Genomic DNA, 23,379 nt, shown 5'->3' with positions numbered 1-23,379 from the left:
TTTATCAATTTGAGGAGCACAGAACATCACATTGACAGCTCCTAATAGTGCAGTGCTTCATCCATAAAGGTTCCTTTGCCATTGCTACCACATCAGGCTGTCTCCTTTCTTCCTCTTCCTCCTGCCACCCCCTCTTTGTTCTGACACCCCTTCTCTTCTTCGCACAGAGCTGACTCATGGGGCTCCCCCGTCATGTTACACTTATTTACATCCCTGGCAGGAGCAGAGGCAACAAACATAGAAATGAGCCTTCCACTGCTGTCTCCCATCACAGAGTCTTCAGTAATAATATGAGTAAAACAAAGAGGGCAAAACACCCCCTGCAATTGAGAGCAGAGGAGACAGGACCCCCTTCTTTCACACAACTCCTTTCAAGCTACCACAAAATTGATCATATTTACTATTCCCACTCCAACCTGAGCTGATTAGAGGAAGGTATTGGACATCAAAGTAATGACATTTACTATTCCAACTCCAATCAAAATTATATATTTTGGAAGGTCTATAAAACTAAAAATAGCACAGTCTATATCTAACACCCCGATAAAAATGTAAAAATATAAATTACTATCTGAATAATGTTATTTAAAAAAAAAAATGAGTAAAATTCATATACACTTTATTAAACAAACTAAGCATAAATATGTACAAAACTATGTATGTATATTAATAACAAATTATGCAATAACACCAATAACAATGTTATGTATAAGTAAAATAGAATCTGCTTCCTGAACAATTAAAAAAAAAGCACATGCACATTAAAAACACAACAAATAACTATATAAATATATATAGATAGATAGATATACAAACAAAATATAGCCCAAATAGCTATAATACAAATATGCAAAACTAGGAATTAAAAAATAAATGTTTTTTATATACCATTTAAAATACAAATCAACACACCCTTTTCCTAAACATTAAACAAATCTGTATTTTGTTATCTAAAACGTATGTTAAACCGAAATGTATCAAGTAAACATGTAATCAATATTTACAATCTAATTTCCAAACGTTAAAATCAATATTTAATGAATAATAAAAAGCTATAACACATTAATTCATGTAATAATAAAATAGAAAGTTGTAATTTGTTATACCTAATATATACATTTTAAAAACGTTTGTAAAAAAAATCATTTAAATAATATATATTTTTGCCTAATAAAATAAATACATCACATTTTACATTTAAATATAAACACAAAATTAGACCAAAATATATTCAAAGGTTCACACTGTAAATGGCAAAATACAAAATTGAAAAACAATAACAGTTTATAAACAATTATTTGTATCTAATGTATGAAATCTATATAAAAGTAATGATATACAAGAAAATAGCAATATTACAACTCATGGGCAGATTTATGAAAAGTGGCACTGCACTTAGTGCAGATCCACTTTTCTTGTGCCACTTAGCGCCCCCCCATGCCACTATGTGTGCGCCATATTTAAAATACGCCACACCATGACGGTAGTCAGGGGTAGTAGCGTTATAAGTTTTTTACGCTAGTCGGCGCTTTGCAGGGAACAATGGGAGCCTCCCTTTAACACCTGCTCCTAGCAGGTGTTAAAAATGGCACTAAAAATGATGCAAAGAAATCTCTTAAATTTCTTTTCACCATTTTTTCAGCCCGCCTAATGCCAGAATGCCCCCCTTGCATACTTTATGCCTGGTGAGGGCACAGGGGCAGATCTAAGAGATTTCTGTGCACCATTTTGTTTGGCACTTTTAACGCCTCCTCAGAGCAGGCATTAAAAGGGGGCATGCCATTGAATATAATGGGCCTCTATGTACTCTTCAGGAGTAGTGCCAAAATTCTGGCGCTACTCCTGCAGAGTACATCAATAGTGTCAATAAAAATTACTCTATTGCCCTCCACCTTGCACAGTGCACACATCATGGCGGTAGGGGGACGCTAAGGGGCGCAAAGAAAAGTGGTGCTGCACTCTCCTTAAATATGCCCCATAATGTGGCACAAGGGGTTACAAAGTGGCGCAATGCAAGCATTGTGCCCTTTTGTAAATATGGCACAGCATTTTTGGCCTTCCAACGCCACATTGGCGTCAACATGTGGCATTGGAAGGGCGCCAGGCCCTCTTAAATCTTGGCCTCAGTTTTACTGTAAAGAAATTATTCCAAATACGTGAACAAACATTTTAAATAAAAAAGGTAAAATAAAATTACAAATTAAACTAATGTAAATCAAAATATCACTCGTAGTACTACGTAATTTAGGCCAGAACCCTGTTCATTACACCTTACCTAGGCAGATATTTCACCTTTCCATATCAAGAAAGAGTTTTATGGTTTTATCACAATAGTTGCCCCAGAAGACGCGCACCTGGCTAGTCTAAATTGGCACTGTGATAGGAAAGAAGTGTTTTGTCTCTGAGAGAATGTCACTGTTACAGCCACAAGCAGCTACTCCGTTACAGACATCCCACAATTTAACATAACAAAACTTTTCGACCCCACTGAAAATGACCATCTGCATTAGCTAAAAGCAAGTTAGGAGTTAATTTATGGAAACGAAAAATAAAATAAAGACTTAAGAAAACTAATGAGGTGATGAAGTAGGGCTGAAAAAGCTGCCTTAGCTCCCCAAAGCCCACCATCCTGACAGCATCATATGTCAGAGATAAATAATACAAAGTTAAATATATCATTTGTTTTCACACATAAAGGTATTTTGATAATCCAGCATATTGCTGATTTCCTGGTTGCATAGTCATTACTATCTCAGGTTTGAACCCAGTACATCGAGAGAACAGATCTTTGGGGCTGAAATAACAATGAAAAGAGCCAGCAAATTAGGCATCTTTGGGAGTACACAATGTAAAGAATCTTACATTAAAACATTAAAACAATTGAATGAAAAAAGTAAGCAGTGTACATACAATATGTTTGAAAGTATTGTATGGTACAAACTCAGAATGCTGATTGGGATTCATGTTACAGCTAAAGATGACAAATCACACATTTCAAGCAATCTCGATAAACCTAGAGTTATTTTAATGATAACCACTGACTCCCATTAACAGTCATTGTACGTTATCAGCGCTATATGCTTGTGAAGGAGAAATGTGGGCTGTTTTCTTAACTATCTCTTTTCCATCTAAATGGAATCACCGGTAGATGAGTCATGTGCCTGCATTCGGCCTTATCTAAACACAAAGAAAATTACTTTGAGCCATTTTGTTAAGCGATGTTGCTGCGCATCTCTTGCCACAACTTTAAGGCTAAATTTCCAGAGAGTTTGAGTTTTTTCTGCAGGGCGAAGCTTTTGTCTACTAGAAGCAAAGTCACCGTAGTAGCCTAGTGTCCCCTGCAGAACTAGATTGTATGCATTATATACCACAGGCCTTATTTTAAACAGTTAACGTATATCTGAAAAGAAACTAAGGGGGTCATTCTGACCTCGGCGGTAAAAGCCGCTTACCGCCGATCAGAAGGCCGCCACAATACCGCCGCGGCCGCGGTCAGCCGCCACGGACATTCTGACCCACAACTGCAAAACCTCCGAAAATCCGCCCTCCACTGCAGTCCGCCACATCAGTGGCCAGCGGTAAACTGGAGAAGACCAAACCTCCACCGCCACGCCAACAGAAATACGCCCATCCCATTATGACCCACAAATGGACGCGGCGGTCATTCAACCGCGGTATTCCATTGGCGGTACACACCGCCGCGGTCAAAATACACACACCTTTACAAACCCCTACCACATTGGACAATTTGAAAGGCACACACCTGAAACACATACACACACCACTCCCACACATCCAATACCATATAAAACACACACCCACATCACCCACAAACCCCTACCAACAAAAACCAGAGACGAAGGAGAGAGAGAGACACATCAGAGAATAGATAGCCAGACACACAGAGGCACACCGCAACATCACACACACCACATAGAAGCACAAAGCACCACACACCAACACACACATCACACATACACCACCCCACACCTCATACACACCACCCCATGGCACCACAAAGGCACCCACGCTTTTCGGACCAAGAACTCCGGGTCATGGTGGAGGAGATCATAAGAGTGGAACCCCAGCTCTTCCGCTCACAGATCCAGCACACCACCATAGCAAGGAAGGCGGAGCTCTGGCAGCGGATCGTGGACAGGGTCAACACGGTGGGACAGCATCCCAGAAATCGAGAGGACATCCGCAAACGATGGAACGACCTACGGGGGAAGGTGCGCTCGATGGTCTCGCGACACAACATCGCAGTGCAGAAGACTGGCGGGGGACCCCCACCCACTCCACCCGAATTCACAACATGGGAGCAAGAGGTACTCAACATCCTGCATCCCGATGGCCTCGCTGGAGTACACGGAGGAATGGACTCTGGTAAGTACAAGGCCAACCACTTCACCCCCCCCCCAGCATGCTAACCCCCACCCTCACCCCCAACCCCCAGCACACATCCTCCCTGAGAATGTCTCCCCAGCACAACCCACCCAACACCAACCCCTGCATGCCACCCCCAAACTATGGACACCCATCACCTAAGCATGACCACTGCACATACCTATCACCCCCCCCACAAAACACCCTCACAACACCTCCCCCAAGGGAATGCCAGCACTGGGGGACAAGGGCACCCATAAAACGCAAGCTAATGCACACACAGAAACAATAACCATACCCTCTTACCCCATGCAGGACCCGAACGACAACACACCGGTCAGGAGGGACCAGAAATGTCCATGCCACCCCCGGAACAGGCCCCTAGTGATGACAGCAGCTCTGTCGACCTGGAACCTGACGACCAGCCCGGACCATTGGGGACCTCTGGGCAGTCGGTTCCCCTCACCCAGACACAGGCCACTGCAGACCCAACCCCCTCTGGGAAAAACAGCACGGCTCCCACCCAGCGGGCCCATGCCTCTGTCTCTAGGACAGGTCAAGCAGCGGTGTGTCTACCACTACAGGGCCCCCAGGGTAACCCACCAACCCAACAACAACAGGGACCTGGGGGCAGTGGGAGTGGGCACATCGTCCAGGGGACAGAGGCCCAGGGAAACAGGGCAACTCGGAGGGCTGCTGTGCGACGGGGGGGGGGGAGGAGAGGCCCAGGGAACCCACTCTCCAAGAGGCCCTCACCACCATCATGGCAGCCTACCACCACTCACAAGAGACGATGGCGACGGTACTGGCCAGGTTCCAGGAGATCCAGGCACAGCAGGAGCAACGCTACATGGGGTTCAGCGACCAACTCAGCAACATCTCAACCGCTATGGGGAGTATAGTCCAGGCCCTGAACCGTATAGAGGACACGTTTCGGGACCATGTGGCATCACACAGGGCCCCTGTCACTAGCCAGGAACAGGAACAGCCTACCACCTCCGCCGGCGCTAGTGGACAGGAGGCCCCACCAGAACGACAGCCCACCAGAACCCAACCTCCTGCTGAACAACAACCGCCCCGCAAAAGGAGCCTGAGATAAAAAAAAACGACAGAGTAGGATGTCAAGTCCCCCGCCAGCATCACATACCCCATGAAGTCCTCCCACTGTTCCACATTGCCACCCTGTCCAACCTTGAACTGCCCCTGCTCCATCCTGCCACAGGCATATGGACAATGCACCTGTGAGACTGAGAACTGGACTCCGCCATGGACATTACTCCACCCCCACCCATCACTGTTTCACTATCATGTACCAATATCTATGCACTAATAATAAATCACACATTGCACTGAAATCAATCAGGACTCAGCCTGTCTTATTTACAAATGTATGACACATTACATATCAATTACGTATAATTAACATTGTGAATTACACATACCGAGGTAACTTAGCATTAGTCCATGGGCCAACCAAGCAGAGGTCACGCAGTGGCTCATACAGCACAGAAAAGGGAAGGGAAAATCAAACATCATGTTTATAGGTCTGGGGGGGAAACCGACAAAGTTGAGATGCAGGAGGCTTTCAGGAAATGTAAAATGGCATGGGTGATTATTACCTGTGTGCTACTGGAAATACTGTTCTATTACTCTGTCCCTGTTGTCTGTGTCGTCCTCTGAGTCTTCCTCCTCTTCACTCTCCGCAGGCTCCACAGCTGCTTCAACACCACCATCTGCACCATCCTCCTGCAGGAAAGGAACCTGACGTCGCAATGCCAGATTGTGAAGCATACAGCAGGCCACGATGATGTGGCACACTTTCTTTGGTGAGTACATCAGGGATCCCCCAGTCATATGCAGGCACCTAAACCTGGCCTTCAGGAGGCCAAAGGTCCTTTCGATGATCCTCCTAGTTCGCCCATGGGCCTCATTGTACCGTTCCTCTGCCCTGGTCCGGGGATTCCTTACTGGGGTCAGTAGCCAAGGCAGGTTGGGGTAACCAGAGTCACCTATTAGCCACACACGTTGTCTCTGTAGCTGCTCCATCACATAGGGGATGCTGCTATTTCGCATCACATACGCGTCATGCACTGACCCTGGGAACTTGGCATTTACATGGGAGATGTACTGGTCAGCCAAACAGACCACCTGGACATTCATCGAATGATAACTTTTTCTGTTTCGGTACACCTGCTCACCGTCTTTTGGGGGTACCAAAGCCACATGGGTCCCATCAATGGCACCAATGATGTTGGGGATATGTCCAAGGGCATAGAAATCACCCTTCACTGTAGGCAAGTCACCCTCCTCTGGGAAAATGATGTAGCTCCGCATGAGTTTCATCAGGGCAGACAACACTCTGCTCAAAATCTTAGAAAACATAGGCTGAGACATTCCAGATGACATGGCCACTGTGGTCTGGAATGACCCACTTGCCAAAAAATGGAGGACTGACAAAACCTGCACCAGAGGGGGAATCCCTGCTGGTTGGCGGATGGGGGACATCAGGGCTGGCTCCAGCTGGGCACACAGTTCATGGATAGTGGCACGGTCAAGTCTGTATCGAAGTATTATATGGCGTTCTTTCATTGTCGACAGGTCCACCAGCGGTCGGTACACGCGAGGATTCCTCCTTCTCATCGCAAGTCCCAGCGGACGGTGCCTAGGAAGGACAACATGGAGCACAGAGTCAGGCAAACCACAGGTACGTACAGACAGCTTGCACAGTTAAAGAATGGCAATGGGTTGAAAGGCGTGTATGTGTGGCAATGCAAGGCCTAGGCCTGTGTGTCGCAGTCAAAATTAAGCCATGTAGGCCCTTGAAATGGCGGCTGCCTGACCTGTGAAATGGGACAATGGGATGTGAGGTCAATGCGCTGGCGGGGCACACCGTGGCGGTAGGCGGTCGAAGACCGCGGCGCAAAGCCGCATTGGTTAACATTGAAGCCTATGGGTTTCAGGAGCCAATGACGAAGTGCGCCGGCGGTCGCGGTACGGACCGCCGCGGTACGCACCGCCGCGGGCGTGACCGCCATTTTCTATCTGCTTAATCACTCGAGACCTGATCATCCACAGGAGAGGACCTATACTGCAAGTGCTGCTGTGACCTCGGTCTGGAAGATACAATGGCTGCTGCGACTGGGGAAAGGGCCCCTGCCTTCACGTCTGAAGAGTTGGAGAAGCTCGTGGATGGGGTCCTCCCCCAGTATGCGCTACTCTACGGTCCTCCAGACCAACAAGTGAGTACACCGGGTGCACATGGAATGGGCTATGCCTGTGTGGATTGGGGTGGATGTAAGTTGGTGGGGTGGGGGGCGAATGAGGAGTGCAACGCCCGACAGATGAGAGCATGTGCCATATGGCAAAGTTGGTGGGGGGGGCCAATTACATCTAACATGCAGGTCATTGATGATTTCCTCCTTTCCACCCTGTACATGTCAAATAGGTCAGCGCCCATCAGAAGATCGAGATTTGGCATGCCATCGCCAAGGAAGTCCGGAACTTGGGGGTCCACAACAGACGGGGCACCCACTGCCGCAAGAGGTGGGAGGACATCCGCCGCGGAACAAGGAAGACCGCAGAAACACTGCTGGGGATGGCCTCCCAACCTAGGAGGGGTGCCAGTCGCACCATGACCCCCTGATGTCCCGGATCCTGGCGGTGGCCTACCCAGAATTGGATGGGCGCTTTAAGACATCACAGCAGACACAAGGGGGTGAGTATCAGCACATTCTCCTATCTTTCTGCACAGTGGAGGCGTCTGGGTGGGGGAGGAGGGCTGTGGGTGACATTAGGCCAGGGCGCTTTCTGTAGTGTAGTCCTCTCCCTTAGGCATGGCCCTGTGCCCCCAGCCCCCACCTCGGTAGGGTGACAAGTACAGCCATTGAAGGTCCAGCATCTCCCATGTGCGCGTTTGACGTCTCTTGGCCTGTTGTCCTAGTCAGTAGTACTGAGTAGTGTACCCCGAATGCGCGGCTTAGTGCATTAGGCTCCTGTGTCTGTCCTCTCCGCCAACGGTGTTGACATTGCATGCACTCAACCTGGTCTTCTTTTTTCTCCCCCCACCCTTTCTCTTCATCTTCTTGTGCATGTGTGCATTAGCATCATCAGGCGTAGGAGATTTGGCATCGGAGCACGAGGGAGCTGCAGGACACAAGGCCCCGGTGGGCCCAGGAACAGACACCGAGGGCACCAGTGATCCGGAGGGCGAGGGGAGCACCACGACGGGGACCGCTGGTGAGAGCAGCGAAAGCGACACGTCCTCTGATGGGAGCTCCCTAGCGGTGGCGGCAACATCCGTGCCCCCCGCCTCTACAGGTACAGCCGCCACCCAGCGCACCAGCCCCGCCCTCCCAGCAGCCCCTCAGTCTTCGCTCCGTGCCCGTTCGCCCAGGAAGGCGCGCGTCTCCTTCACCCCAGGCACCTCAGCCCCTGCCCCTGTTGCCCCTGCTGCCCTCAGTGCGGAGCTCATTGACCTGGTAAGGACACTCATTGTTGGGCAGACGACCCTTTTGAATGCCATCCAGGGTGTGCAAAGGGAGGTGCAACAGAGCAATGCGTACCTGGAGGGCATTCATTCGGGTCAGGCTGCCCATCAACGAGCGTTCACTGCTCTGGCCTCAGCACTGACGGCAGCCATTGTCCCTGTTTCCAGCCTCCCTCTTCTTACTGCCTCCAGCCTTTCTCTGTCTCCTGTTCCTCAGCCTATCCCATCCACACCATCAGACCAGCCTGCACACACCTCAACACCCAAGAGCAGCTCATCCAAACACAAGCACCACAGATCCCACAAACACTCACCCAAGCAACACCCAGATGCAGACATGCCAACAGCCACTGCCACCCCTGTGTCCCCCTCCTCCTCGTCTCCCTCCTCCCTCCCTGTGACGTCTACACTCACACCTGCATGCACCCCAACATCAGCCAGTGCTTCCATCACCACCTCACCCTCCAGTACAGTCCACACTCGTGCAGTCACCACCCCCACTGCCATTTACACGTCCCCTGTGTCCTCTCCCACTGTGTCTGTCACCCCCTCTTCCAAGATACACAAACGCAGGCAGCCACCCACCCAACAGCCATCCACCTCACGACAGCCTACAGCACCAGCACCAGCACCTTCACCCAATGACAGCACACCTGACTCTCCTACAACCACCTCCTCTACCTCCACTTCCATCTCCACTTCTCCTACCCTTTACCTTGGCCCTAAAAAACTTTTCATGGCTAACCTTGACCTCTTTCACCCCGATGAGCTCCCCCATCCATCTTCAAAGAGTCCCAAGAGCACCGCAGCCACCACCAGCCCAGCTTCGGGTGTCACTGTTGTGCATGGGTTCTGGAGCCCACCCTTTGCCAGCAGTGACACATCGATCAGCAGCAAGGACACGTCCAGCCCCCCCCCCCCGGCAAGAGGACCCGCAAAAACAAGGGCCGCTGTGCGAGGACCGACAGGGCTGCCCCCAAGGAGCAATGTGCGGCCACTTCACCACCCACACCATCTAGGGGAGGCAAGGGCCCGAGAGCCCCATCAAAGGAGCGGAAGGGCAGCAGGAGCGCGGAGAAGGTGGACCCCACATGCCACATCCCAGCTGGGAAGGAGGACACTAAGGAGGCCAGGAGTCCGTCCCCGAAGGGTCCAGAAACGTCACGGTCCGAGGGCGACTGAGCAGGGAGTCCAGGCCAGGTCTGGCTCCCTTGACCTGCTGGATGAGCACCGCTGAACAGGGCCCGCCGTGGAGAAGAGCACCGCTGAACAGGGCCCGCCGTGGAGAAGAGCACCGCTGAACAGGGCCCGCGGTGCAGAAATGCACCGCTGAACAGGGCCCCGCCGTCTCAAGCACCGCTCCGCTGGGCCCTTCTTCTCAAGCACCGATCCGCTGGGCCCTTCATCTCAAGCACCGCTCCGCTGGGCACCGCTGTCTCTCCACCTCTCCGCTGGGCCCTTCCTCTCAAGCACCGCTCCGCTGGGCCCTTCTTCTCAAGCACCGCTCCGCTGTGCCCTTCTTCTCAAGCACCGCTCCGCTGGGCACCGCTGTCTCTCCACCTCTCCGCTGGGCCCTTCCTCTCAAGCACTGCTCCGCTGGGCCCTTCTTCTCAAGCACCGCTCCGCTGGGCCCTTCTTCTCAAGCACCGCTCCGCTGGGCACCGCCGTCTCAAACACCGCTCCGCTGGGCCCTTCATCTCAAGCACCGCTCCGCTGGGCACCGCTGTCTCTCCACCTCTCCGCTGGGCCCTTCCTCTCAAGCACCGCTCGGCCCTTCTTCTCAAGCACCGCTCCGCTGGGCCCTTCCTCTCAAGCACCGCTCCGCTGGGCCCTTCCTCTCAAGCACCGCTCCGCTGGGCCCTTCCTCTCAAGCACCGCTCCGCTGGACCCCGCTGTCTCTCCACCTCTCCGCTGGGCCCTTCCTGTCAAGCACCGCTCCGCTGGGCCCTTCTTCTCAAGTACCGCTCCGCTGGGCCCTTCTTCTCAAGCACCGCTCCGCTGGGCACCGCCGTCTCAAACACCGCTCCGCTGGGCCCTTCATCTCAAGCACCGCTCCGCTGGGCACCGCTGTCTCTCCACCTCTCCGCTGGGCCCTTCCTCTCAAGCACCGCTGCGCTGGGCCCTTCTTCTCAAGCACCGCTCCGCTGGGCCCTTCTTCTCAAGCACCGCTCCGCTGGGCACCGCCGTCTCAATCACTGTTTATGGTTCACTGTGCCCACCATGCCTCCTCCTTGACCAGTGGAGACTGTCATCCACCTGATGGACTGTGGCTTTGCACTCCCCAGGATGGTCCAGTGGGCAGCCCACCCACTGTAGAGACATTGAGAGACTGTGGCTTTGCACTCCCCAGGATGGTCCAGTGGGCAGCCCACCCACTGTAGAGACATTGAGAGACTGTGGCTTTGCACTCCCCAGGATGGTCCAGTGGGCAGCCCACCCACTGTAGAGACATTGAGAGACTGTGGCTTTGCACTCCCCAGGATGGTCCAGTGGGCATGGTGGCTCCTCGTGGATCTGGCGTCGTGGACTCATGTGGCTGTGGTGCCCCCCCCTTCCCTTCCCCCTGAGGTGCCTGTAGTTTTTACATCTGATGCCCCTGCAGTGTTCTCTCCAAAGGACTCAGGTCTCCTGTGTGGGCTTTGCCCTTGTTTCTCAAAACTTTGGCCCACGGACATGATGAATTCGTAGGATGTGCAGGACTTGTTACTTCAGTTATACACTGATGTGTATGTCATTTGTTTTTCTTGTGAATATCTTTCATGGTTGTACGATATTTTTCAGGACCTTTTTGGTACATAAATATTTATTCCAAATTTGATTATGTCCTAGCATTTTTCTGGGGTGTTTGGGTGGTGTCACTGTGACTTGTTGCTCTGCATTGGTGTGTACATAGTTGGGGGGGGGGGGGTCGCATATGTGTGTGCCCGTAACCTTTCGTCCTCCCCCCTCCCGTGTGTCGTAGGTGCAGTATTCACCGTTGTCGTCTGCGCCGGACTTCGTACTCGTGGTAGATGAGAAGGTAGACGAGAGCAGGTAGGATGTTTAATTCGGGTTCCATGCTGTCCTCTTTCCTCGTGGAGTGCGTAGAGGTCGTTTTCCCGTTCGTAGTCTGTTTCCGCCGTGTTTTTATCGGCGGTGCTCCCGCCCCGGAAAAGGTGGCGGATTGGTGAGTTGTGATAGGGTGGGCGGTACATTGTCTGCCGCCTGGCTGTTGGCGGTGACCGCCGCGCTGTTTGTTTGTACCGCCGTGGCGGGCGGAGTGTTAAAGTGGCTGTCTGTGTTGGCGGTTCCCGCCAGGGTCAGAATTCCATATTTTTTACCGCCAGCCTGTTGGCGGGTTGGCCGCCGCTTTAACACCGACCGCCAGGGTTAGAATCACCCCCTAAGTGCCATATTGAAGAGACCCAAGCTCCACCTTAGAGCTGCCTTAGAGTAATTTTTTTGACACAAAGACGGTCCTAAAGTTGCTTTTTCCTCGTAACATATTTATAAAGATTAGCAATGCATGCATTGCGCCACTTTGTAAACTCTTGCGCCATATTATGCCTGCGCCAGGCATAATGTATGCAAGGGGGGGTGTTCCGGCGCTAGGAGGCCTGCAAAAATGGCGCAGTGAAATTTAACAGATTTCATTGCATCATTTTTGGCATCATTTTTAACACCTGCTCAGAGCAGGCATTAAAATGACGCTCCCATAGAAAGCTATGGACCTCTTTGCACTTTCCTATGCTAGCATCAAAATTTTTGACAATAGTGTAGCACAGCACAACAATAGCGTAAACAATGGTAACGCTATTGTGCTAATGACCTCCATGGTGCGCTGCATCATAAATATGGCATGACCATAGTGTCATTAGATGCCAGTAGGGGAGTGCAGAAAAAGTGGCGCATAAGCTCTGATGCACCACTTTTTCTTAAATATGGGCTACATTTTTATGCGTTTCATTTTGAATAAAAAAGTTGATAGCTCTATTTTAACAATAGGCACCTTTAACTACAGTCTTTCAAATCACATTTGCTTCTCCAATTAAACTGTCTTGTGTAATCTGGAACTTAGTGGTGCTGGAACAATTTGCAGACTGGGGGTTCTGCCATCATGTATAACACTAGACTCATAGGAATCCAAGCATCATACAAAGAACAAGTGTTGCAAATGACCCACAACCTGGCGGGTAGCGCTGTCACAGCCGGGAGGCCGGAAGGAGAGTCACGCAACAGGGCAGGAGCCCTTTAAACTATCTTCGCGCTCCCGCCGTCGCGGGTAGCGCTGTCACAGCCAGGAGGCCGGGAGGAGAGTCACGCAACAGGGCAGGAGCCCTTTAAACTATCTTCGCGCTCCCGCTGTCGCGGGTAGCGCTGTCACAGCCGGGAGGCCGGGAGGAGAGTCACGCAACAGGGCAGGAGCCCTTTAAACTATCTTCGCGCTCCCGCCGTCGCGGGTAGCGCTGTCACAGCCGGGAGGCCGGGAGGAGAGTCACGCAACAGGGCAGGAGCCCTTTAAACTATCTTCGCGCTCCCGCAGCGCGGGACGCGCGCGGGCGGCGCCCGGGCGAAGCCCGGGCCAAGGGCGGGCCCGTCCTTAGCCCGTCAGAGACCGGAGGAGGCTGGGCTGGGCCCCATCTCTTTCACCTGTAGTAAGAGAATTACTTGTTATCTAAGAGTTGTTTAAGAGAGTACAGATTATAGCACCATCCTACTATTCCTAAATTGAGAAGCCTATTCTTCACTCAGCCCTTCCCCCATTAATTCCTCCTCTAAGCTACCCCATTGCGGGCATCTTCCCAATATGGGGAAAAGGAAGGCTATAGATTTACCAGCACAATCCAAGGGTACTAAAATCGCAAAAAAACGCCCAAGTAGACCTTTGAATCCAGCTATACCCAATGGGTTAAACCCATTGGATGAAATAGATCTCCTAGTTAAAGAAGATGAGTCTATGTTAGGTACACAAACAACTCTAGGGGCAACTAATTTAAAGAGAGGCCCCCCTAACGATAGGAAAATCCCAGAGTTATTTAAAAAGAAGGGGTCAAGGGATCCTACAGATACTATAATAGGGGTAGATGGAGACGGGGGCCCGCATAATTGCAAGGGCCCCCTACCGCTACCCACTTATAACATAGCGAGTTCTCCAGTATCCCAGCTGGGTCTCCCACACGTACCACATACACCAACCCTTCTACCATTGACTCCGGTGATCAAGGTGGTCCCTAGCCTATTCTGTACTAATCGTTTTGAACCTCTATTGGTAATAGAGGACTCGCCTGTGCCCACGAGTGTGCCCAAGTGCAAGTCAGTAGTTGGAAAACCCAACCCTAGTGTTATTTCACCGATCCCCCAGCTCGAGCCAGAAGGCAAAGAACCAGCAGCTAGTAGAGACAACCTGGCTACAGTTCTCCAGAGAGTTGATGAAGTTAAGGGACTGGTTTTAGTATTAATAGATCTTATGAAGAGCAACCGTGCTTGTGCTGGACTTTGTAAAGTCTGTGGGGAGGTCAGGGGGGAAGAAGCCTTCCCATTATCTGCCCCACCAATGGGGACGGAGCTAAGGGACAATTGTTGTCTCCCCACTAGAAGGGGGGCAGCTCTTCTAGGGAGGGAAGACTACCGTTGTGATCCCAATATCGACAACATGAGACCCAGGAGGTCTACAAATGTACCCAGGCACAGAGACCGTCAAGGTAGTTGGTCAAGTAATCTTATTAGTGACAGAGCCAGAGGTAGGACTAGCAAATCCGACCCACCGGAAACTGTCCAAGATTCCAGCCTTACACAACCCCCCAACAAGTCACATAAGACTCCCTCTAACAACATCACTCTCTCCCGATACAATACTGAGAGTATAGTTAATAAAGAACAGGACCTGTTTATAAGTCAGGGAACAAATAAAATCTATTTGACTAATGTTCCAAAACTATCGCCAGGGTTAGCTGAGAATCAAGCTTCCTTGATCAACAAAGTCATACATTGGATACGTTCCCGACGAAGTTGTCTCTCTGTTATTCGTTCTGACATAATATCGACCAAGAGAAGCAGCATCACAGGGACCAATCTTGACATAATAACTATCTATTTTGAAGACAAGTATATGGTGACACAATTAATGGATTTTGATCGTCGTACCCACTTGGAATATGCAACAACCAGGGAGGGAATTAGACTCATGTTACACCCACAAAATACTGGACAAGCCATGGGACTGGCAGGATCTGATGGTTTAACTAATTCCCGCGGAGGTGCTGCACGAAAGGAAGTTAATCCCAGGCTGTTGCCCAATCCTGTATGACTGACTACTGAACTAGTAACTAATGTGACGGCCTGCTCCAAGGCCTTACATTTTAAGGGGGATGACAAAACATTATCACCAAACACTTGTAGTACTGACTCGAGTGTGGTAGATGCTGGATGCACACCCGTGGTGACAAACCAAGATAAATGTACATTAGAACTTATGTCATGGACTGTTGCCGGCCTGGCAAAGAAACTAGATGATGGTGAATGGGCCTCTTTTATAAAAAAAACAGACATATGTTTGTTTCAGGAAACTTGGGCGGAGGATGCCACCAACATAGATGGATTTCTCTCATTTAGTGCACCTGCTATACCTCCAGAGAAGGGGAGGGGCCGGGCAAAAGGTGGGCTCTTATTACTTGTTAACAAGAATTTGCAGTGTGACTACAAGCTTTTGGGAATTGATTCTGTAGATCTAAAAGCCATGTGTATTACGTTTAACAGAAGATTATCAATTGTTATTGTAAATGCTTATATACGATCGGTCCCAAATGGCTCCGAGTCCCATACCCTGGCTATTCTGTCTGAATTTGTAGGCAGCCTCCACCCCTCAACTATTCTAATCATAGCTGGAGATTTTAACTGTACCTTCGAGCCTTCTATTCTCACAAGTGGTTTAACTGATGAAGAAGATGAGCAGTGGGGGATCCCACAACTATCTATTACCCAGCCTTGCAAAAAATCTCGGGTGGCCATGCAATTAGACACATTATGTTTAAATCATGGCCTTAGGGCCTGTAACGGTAGAACTCCATCTGATATGAACAGCGCACCTACTTTTAAAAGGGGCATGTCGACAAGCACTATTGATTACTTCTTGGTCGATGTTAGGTTGTGGCCCCAATTGGTAGATATGAAAATAGAAGTAAGATGTGACAGTGACCATTTCCCCTTGCTCCTTACTCTTTCTGGAGAAACGTTCAGGAGAACACTTAATAACCATGTCACAATCATTCCGCCATCTTGTTGGAATAACAAATTCACCAAGATTACATGGCCAAAAGTGGTGTCCAACCCTCATCATATCAGAGCAATATATCAGATTTTTTTAAAATAATTTGGCAGAGTATGAAGACCAGGCAGTGGGGAATATTCCGATTCTCAAAATACATGACAACATGTATACCCAACTACGGTCTTTTTTTTATAAAACAAGGCGGTCAAAGACACATGAAGGGAAAGGGGCAAGCAAGGGATGGTTTGATGAGAGGTGCTCAAAGGCTAAGTCTGGGTTAAGAGTTGCAGTAATGTCTGGTTCCCAGGGGGAAATTAAACAAGCCAGGTCCCTATACAAAGCAACTTTGTCTTATGCTAAAAAGCAGTGGGAGGATTCCCTGTGGCAGGAATTATTAGATGCTTCCAGAGAGAAGAACAATAAGCGTTTCTGGGAGCTTCTGTCTAAAAGGGAAAATGGAGGTAGGAGTTGTCCCAGCAACCATATCCAACCAGAAAGCTGGGTAGAGCATTTTACTACTCTCTATGCCCTACCAGAGGGCCCAATGGACACCAATGTGGTCCACTCTCCAACAGAATTGTTGGAACCAAATTCCCGTATGGCCCCCCAAGTGGAGTCTCAGTGTGTCCCTGAGCGTTGCCTCATTTTTAAAATAGAAGAGACCCTTGAGGCTATAAATAGCCTAAAACCTGGCAAAGCACCTGGACCAGATAAGCTTCCTGGAGATCTTTATAGATCAGAACCACATATCTGGTCCTGGTATATAAATGCCATCTCAAATAGTATAGCGGCAGGGGGGCAAATTCCAGGTACATGGAAGGGGGCAGAGATCATACCCATTTATAAAAAAGGGAATGCTAATCTCCCAGCCAACTACAGGCCAATTAGCCTTATAGACAACCTACAAAAGATCTTTGCAAAACAAATTTTACAGAGGTTAATCAATTGGGTTGAGGAGTACCAAATCCTTTCCCATCTACAGGCAGGGTTTCGTGCAAAAACAAGCACGATAGACCAGGTTTTTCGATTGGCCATATTGCATTGGAAATATGTACTTGTGGCCAAACAATGCCTGTATGTGGTATTTATAGACCTGCGATCGGCTTTTGATTTGGTCCCAAGAGCCAAACTGTGGGAAGTGCTGGGTAGATTGGGAATCCCAGAGGATCTATTACTCCTGTTAAAACGACTGCATGAGAACACTTATGCCCAAGTGAGGTGGGGTGAACAAGGCGAACTGACAGAACGGATTCCAATCAGAAGAGGAGTTCGCCAAGGTTGCGTGTTAGCCCCCCTACTGTTTACTATATTTATCAACGAAGTAGTAAAGGCTGTGTCCACAGGCCAGAATGATGCCCCTTCCCTGAATACACAAAAAATCCCTATCCTGCTCTTTGCCGATGATTCACTCCTCATTTCTAAGACACCAATGGGGTTGCAGACCCTTGTTGACCGGTTTAACCAATTCTGTAGCGATTATGGGCTGGAGGTTAACATTAACAAAACAAAATTGATGGTCTTATCCAAGGGACCTAGGAAAAGATGTTCCATCCACATTGAGGGAGTACCGCTGAAGGAAGTAAGCTCTATAGATTACTTGGGAGTTAGGTTAACCAGTAAACTACTATGGGAAGAGCAGATTACGAAAAGTGCAGGGCTCCTTCAACATAGAGCCTCATCCATATTGCGTTTTTATCAAAGCTCCTTTACAAAGGTTGTTTCCCCAGCAATAAAAATTTACACGGCTAAGGCTCAAAGTGCAGCCCTGTACGGAGCGGAGGTATGGGGTTACGCTAACTGCAATAAGATCAGTGTGGGGGAAAACAACTTTGCAAGGGCTTTAATTGCATGTCCACGCACTATACCCTTGCTTCCATTATTTCTAGATCTGGGGTTAAGCCGAGTAGCAGATCTAGCTACTCTAAGACCTCTCCTTTATTGGATTAGATTATGGACAACCCCCGAACTAGATATATATAAGACCGCATTACTCGATTTACTGAAATGCTAAAATGCTAATACTCTTCCCTGGATTCGCCATGTGGCCCATTGGCTTAGGCTTTTGGGCTTGGGCGACTATTGGGAAAATCCCCACAAATTAGAGAGACGGCACAAAAATGTTTTAAAGTTAACCTATTGGTCTTATGTTAAGGACAACTACATAATCCATAAATCCCATGGTCGCTTAACTAATTCCTTTACTGATATTAAATGGTCCCCAAAGTTTGAATCCTATTTGGATGTGATACCGGACTTGCAAGGCAAGAGCTTATACGCAAGGTTTCGTTTTGGCTCACTGCCCCTGATGTCATTTATTCATAGGTGGGGGTCGATTAATCTTCCCGATACATGCCCTGCCTGTGGCAGTATTTTTGAAACCATTGAGCATTTTATGTTCTTCTGCCCAGCCTATGCGATTCCGCGAACAAAATGGATCCGCAAGATTTGCAGGGACATGGGATTCAAGAATTGCTCCTTGGCTCTACGGGTTCTAAAAAGCCATAATTCAGCTGACGTAATTCTTTCAGTAAGTAAGTATTTAGCAACAGCTTGGCGCATACGTTGCCATCTTCAAAAAGTTATTTAAGGTCTTATCTGTATATAGGTAAGATTTAGAGCCATATGTGCAAATCAAGTTATTGTTTTAATATTTTACACCTATTTACAGACATGTATTTATTTATTTACTTAAGAATTATTATATTCTGTTTTATGTGCTTTTATGGTCATTGATGAACTAAGTTGATGATGAAGATGTTCTGGATGAAGTGGGTTGGATAGGGCTTGGAATAGATTTTTCAGACATTATCTAGGTAATCATTATGTGTTTCTGCCATTTTAACACTAGTTTTAGCCATAAAGAGCTATTTTTTATGCATCTGTCTGGTACTCGTGCCATTTTAACATGAATCCGATAACCATTTTAAGCTAATATATAAGCTTTTTATCACACTGTGCTTGTGTCTTAACGACTTGACAGTGCTTAAATTTGCCAAATGATTGCGCCGGTAGTAGGCTCTTTTTGTTAAAGTATGCCTTCTAAATTATTAAGGAATTATATTATTATGTAACATCAAATCAGCACTTTAAATTTTTACATCTTGGGTCGGATAGTTTGTATTTATCTTGATGATGATACCATCTGGGAAATATGTATTTTGAAATCACCCCATATTGTTTTAAGAGTTTTAAATATTTGTACTATTTTAACGTTATGAAGCAATTGTCTCAGAAACCCTGGTATCTAAATGTTAAGTTATGTATCGGGATCAATGGTGGATTATAGTAGGCCATTGCCTACAGAAGCTTTTCCTATTCTAAACCTTACTATTTTCAGCCAGTTTAAAAGTATAATGAAGAAAACGTACCTTTTTTGTACAATTTAATATGTAACTTTTATGACCTATGGTCGAATAAAGTATGATGATGATGATGACCCACAACCTTTCTGCAGGAGAGTGGCAACGGCATAATACGTAGCTGGTGTTGCATTTTGGAGCACACTATCAAAAATACATTACTAAAACATAATATTGAAGCCACTTTCTTTGATAGAGGGCACATTTTCCATTGAAATGACCACTAAATCTGCATAGACATACAGGTTTATGATAAAACTAAATAACACACGAATGATAATGTGTGGAAATTGTATTTCAGCAAATATTTGCAATTTGCACATTACCAAGTAAAGTGCCTCGATTTGTTTTGATCCTTTAAAATCTTTGTTTTCATCACACTTAAGAATTAGAAAAAAAACACTTCATTTGCGCTTAGTTGTTTATTTATTTTGAAATATGTTTACAGTTCTTTATCAGGTATTTAGATTTTGTTGAGTGTTAGAAGGAAACAACATCCCTTAGCCCTTACTTTCACACAGGCACAATTGCCACATATTTCACTTAACAAAATCCTAACTTTTTGCAGTAAGAGAAAGAAAAATAAACACCAGTCTAGGTGTTAAATGAATAAGCAACAATTTGCCATAAGATTGTCTGTCCTTTGACCTCTGTCTTTAAATGCACAGCAAATGCACCAAGATAAAAAAATAATTAACATAATCTTTAATGTTCATTGTCTTTGGGAAGTCCAAAGTGGTCATTCTGGGTGTACTGAAACACATCTTTACCCTTACTTTCAATGTCAATGTTGCATCTACAGTGTTTAGCAAGTTGCACATCAGAGAACAAGTTCTATGTTTATTGTGCAATGTTGTCTATCATTTGAAGGTGATGATACATTGATTTATAATTTGTGGTTCGAGGCCAACAGTGGAGCTATCTTCCTATTGTTTCTGTTAATGCTACTATTTACCTAGAGCTTAATTTGTAAAAGATTAAGGGCCTGATTTAGAAATTGGCGGATGGGTTACTATGTCACAATGGTGATGGATGATTATAATGGGTTTTAGATTTCGGCAGTTGGGACATCCATCACCATTGTGACGGAGTAACCCATCTGCCAAGTTCTAAACCAGGCCCAAAGTGTTGAGACCCAAGGTTTTACACCGAAGCCCAATGCAAGCACTATTGGATGTTGGGGTACCTATTGCCAAGGCTGCTTATTCTTAATTTGAACTCAAGCCTCTTTAGTCCTCCATTGAAAATGGCCCTTTTTGCAGCGTTATCCATAAACCTTTTGCCTCTGACCTCCCATTTTGATTTAGTGTTGAATTTTGTTTTTGCTGGCTTTAGGACTCTTCCCAGTGCTAAAGTGCAAATGCTCTCTGTCCAATTGGTATTATTGATTGGTTTATCCATGATTGGTATATTTGATTTACCAGTAACTCCCTAGTATAGTGAACCAGGTGTGCCCAGGGCCTGCAAATCAAACAATACAAGTGGGCCTGCAGCACTGATTGTGTGACCCACATGAGAGGCCCTGCAAACATGTCTCAGGCCTGTCATTGCAGTGCCGGTGTGTGAAGATTTAAACTGCCATTTTCAACTGGCAAGTGCACCCACTTGCCAGGCCCAAACGTTCCCTTTTACAATATGTAAGTCACCCATAAGGTAGACATCCCCATGGGAAGGGTGCAGTATATTTAGAAGGTAGGACTATGTCCTGATGGTGAAATATTGCTAAATTTGTTTTTCACTATTGCAAGACCTATTTCTCCCACAGGGTAACATGGGGATAGCCTTGAAATATCTTTTAAGTATAATTTCCCATTGGGAGAAGATGGAAATATGGAGTTTGGGGTCCCTGAAGTCACAATTTAAAAAAATTCATTTTTTGGTGAAGTAGGTTTTCAAATTGTAAATTTGCAAATGCCATTCTAGACAGTGGGCATTGTCTTGCCTAACCATTCTGTGCCTCTGTCTGTCAGCGGAATACCTATCTGGGTTAGGATGACAGTCCGGTTGTTTGTGAATCCCTCTAGACAGTCACACAAAGGGAGCTGAGGTGTGTCCTGCACATCCTGAGGGGTCTTCCTGAGTGAGAGTGGTGGGAGGAGCTGACACTTGCACCTGTGCCTGTCTTTACACAAAGCAGTATCCAACCCCCTGGAGTGTGTCTGGGGCCAAGGCAGGAAAGGCAGGGTCTTGGGTACTACAAAGACTTTTATTTGAAGTTTGCCTATTTCAAAGGCAGACATCAGTATTAGTACTGGACCTCTGACCTCACAAAGTTAGAACACTACTGGACTGGATGCCATAAGAGGGACTGCCACTCTGCTTGTTGCTTATTTGTGTTTGCCTGCTGCTTGCTGCTTCTGTCCTGGTAGTGAAAGGACTGGATTTTGATTTCTACATCCTGATTTCCAAGGTTGTCCATGGGCTTGGACTGAGCTTGCCTCCTGCTAAGAAGTGTCAGGGACATCAATTACTTCAAATGCCAGTGTCTGGGCTCTACTGCTAAGAGTCCTGACTTTGCAAGTGGTGCCACCTTCAGTCCCCGGGCTCTTGGAAGTGTAAGCTGGTGACCTGAAGGAGAAAATCCATGCACTGATACACAGCAACACAAAAATCAATGCAGCACCTGTCTTGTGGCAGCAGAATTATTGCACCGCCTGTTTCCCCGTAGCGCCATCAACACAGAGAGTCTGGGTTTTCCGCACATCGTCCCTGGGGCATCAATTTCTCATTGATCCCGCACCGCAGTAAGGATCCAAGGCTGCATGTCCAGAAATCAATGCTACGCCTTTCCTGCAAGGAAAGAATCGACCCATCACCTCCCTTGTCAGTTAGGAAAGGGCACATCACCCTTCCTGCGAGAAAAAAATTGCTGCATCAACTGATGCATTGCTTTGCTTTTCGGTGCCTCACATCCCCTGCAGCCTACATTGTCTTTGTTTTCGATGCATCCCAGGTACTTTGTGCTAAAAAAATACAACCATTGATTCCTATGGATTAAGTCTCATTGAAACTTTTAAGAAGTGAAATCATTACTTGTGTATGTTAGATTTTTGCCAATTTGGTCTTGTTTTATTCAGATAAATATTGGCTATTTTTTTTAACTGGTCTGGAGTCCTTTTATAGTGTTTTCAGTGTTTACAAATACTTTCTACATTGCCTCTGAGAAAAGCCTGACTGCTTGTACCAAGCTACCAAGGGGGTGAGCAAGGGTTATCTTAGCTGCATGTCTGCCTTACCCTTACTAGATGCCTACTTGGACAGGGTACACACCACTGCAAACTAGAGACCCCATTTCTAACACCGGTGATCAGCGGTGAGGATAGAACTTGTATTTGTACTTTACATACAGTGATTGGTGTACACTACATCCATATCGCAGGACATTACACCTCAACAGTCTAGTTTGATTTTTCCCTTTTTGCAACTTTTGAGTTTGATTCACAATCATGTCTCAGTCTTGTGAGCCATCAGTTGAAGCTGCAGAGCTGGTGTATGAGCAGGAGAGGTTGGAGACCCATTCACTGAATGCACTGGATGGTTGGTAAAGGTCAGTAAGGTAACAGACTGTCAGGGGCTGTACAATTTGATTGCATTGGAGCACTTATCTAGTGATTGTTTTCTAGAGCTATACCAGCACTTAATTTACAGCAAGCTTACTGACCCCAGGGAGCTTGCCAAGAAGGCGGACCCCTGGCTCAGCACCAGGATTCAACAGTAGTTGTATGTGGGAGACTCAGCCAAGGGTGGACAGGGGTCCCAACAAAAGAGGTCAAGGGAGGCACAGACAGGGCCTATGATAAGGGGGGAAGAACAAGGTTCCCATGTTCCATCTGACAAAAAGGAGGGAGGTTCTCATGAGTAGTGGCCCAGGACACCCCATTTTCAACTCCATTGCTTTAAGT

The 23,379-nt window shown here is 47.4% G+C and overlaps 1 long non-coding RNA gene across 1 annotated transcript in view; it reads right to left on the bottom strand.

Moving 5' to 3' along the window:
* Positions 1-23,379, bottom strand: part of LOC138283312 (uncharacterized) — a 58,617-nt gene that overhangs the window by 28,361 nt on the left and 6,877 nt on the right. The window lies entirely within an intron of this gene.

This window comes from Pleurodeles waltl, chromosome 3_1, assembly GCF_031143425.1.
Source record: "Pleurodeles waltl isolate 20211129_DDA chromosome 3_1, aPleWal1.hap1.20221129, whole genome shotgun sequence".
NCBI lineage: Eukaryota > Metazoa > Chordata > Amphibia > Caudata > Salamandridae > Pleurodeles > Pleurodeles waltl.
The sequence above is the reverse complement of the archived record's forward strand: the minus strand, read 5'-3'. Positions and strand labels throughout refer to the sequence as shown.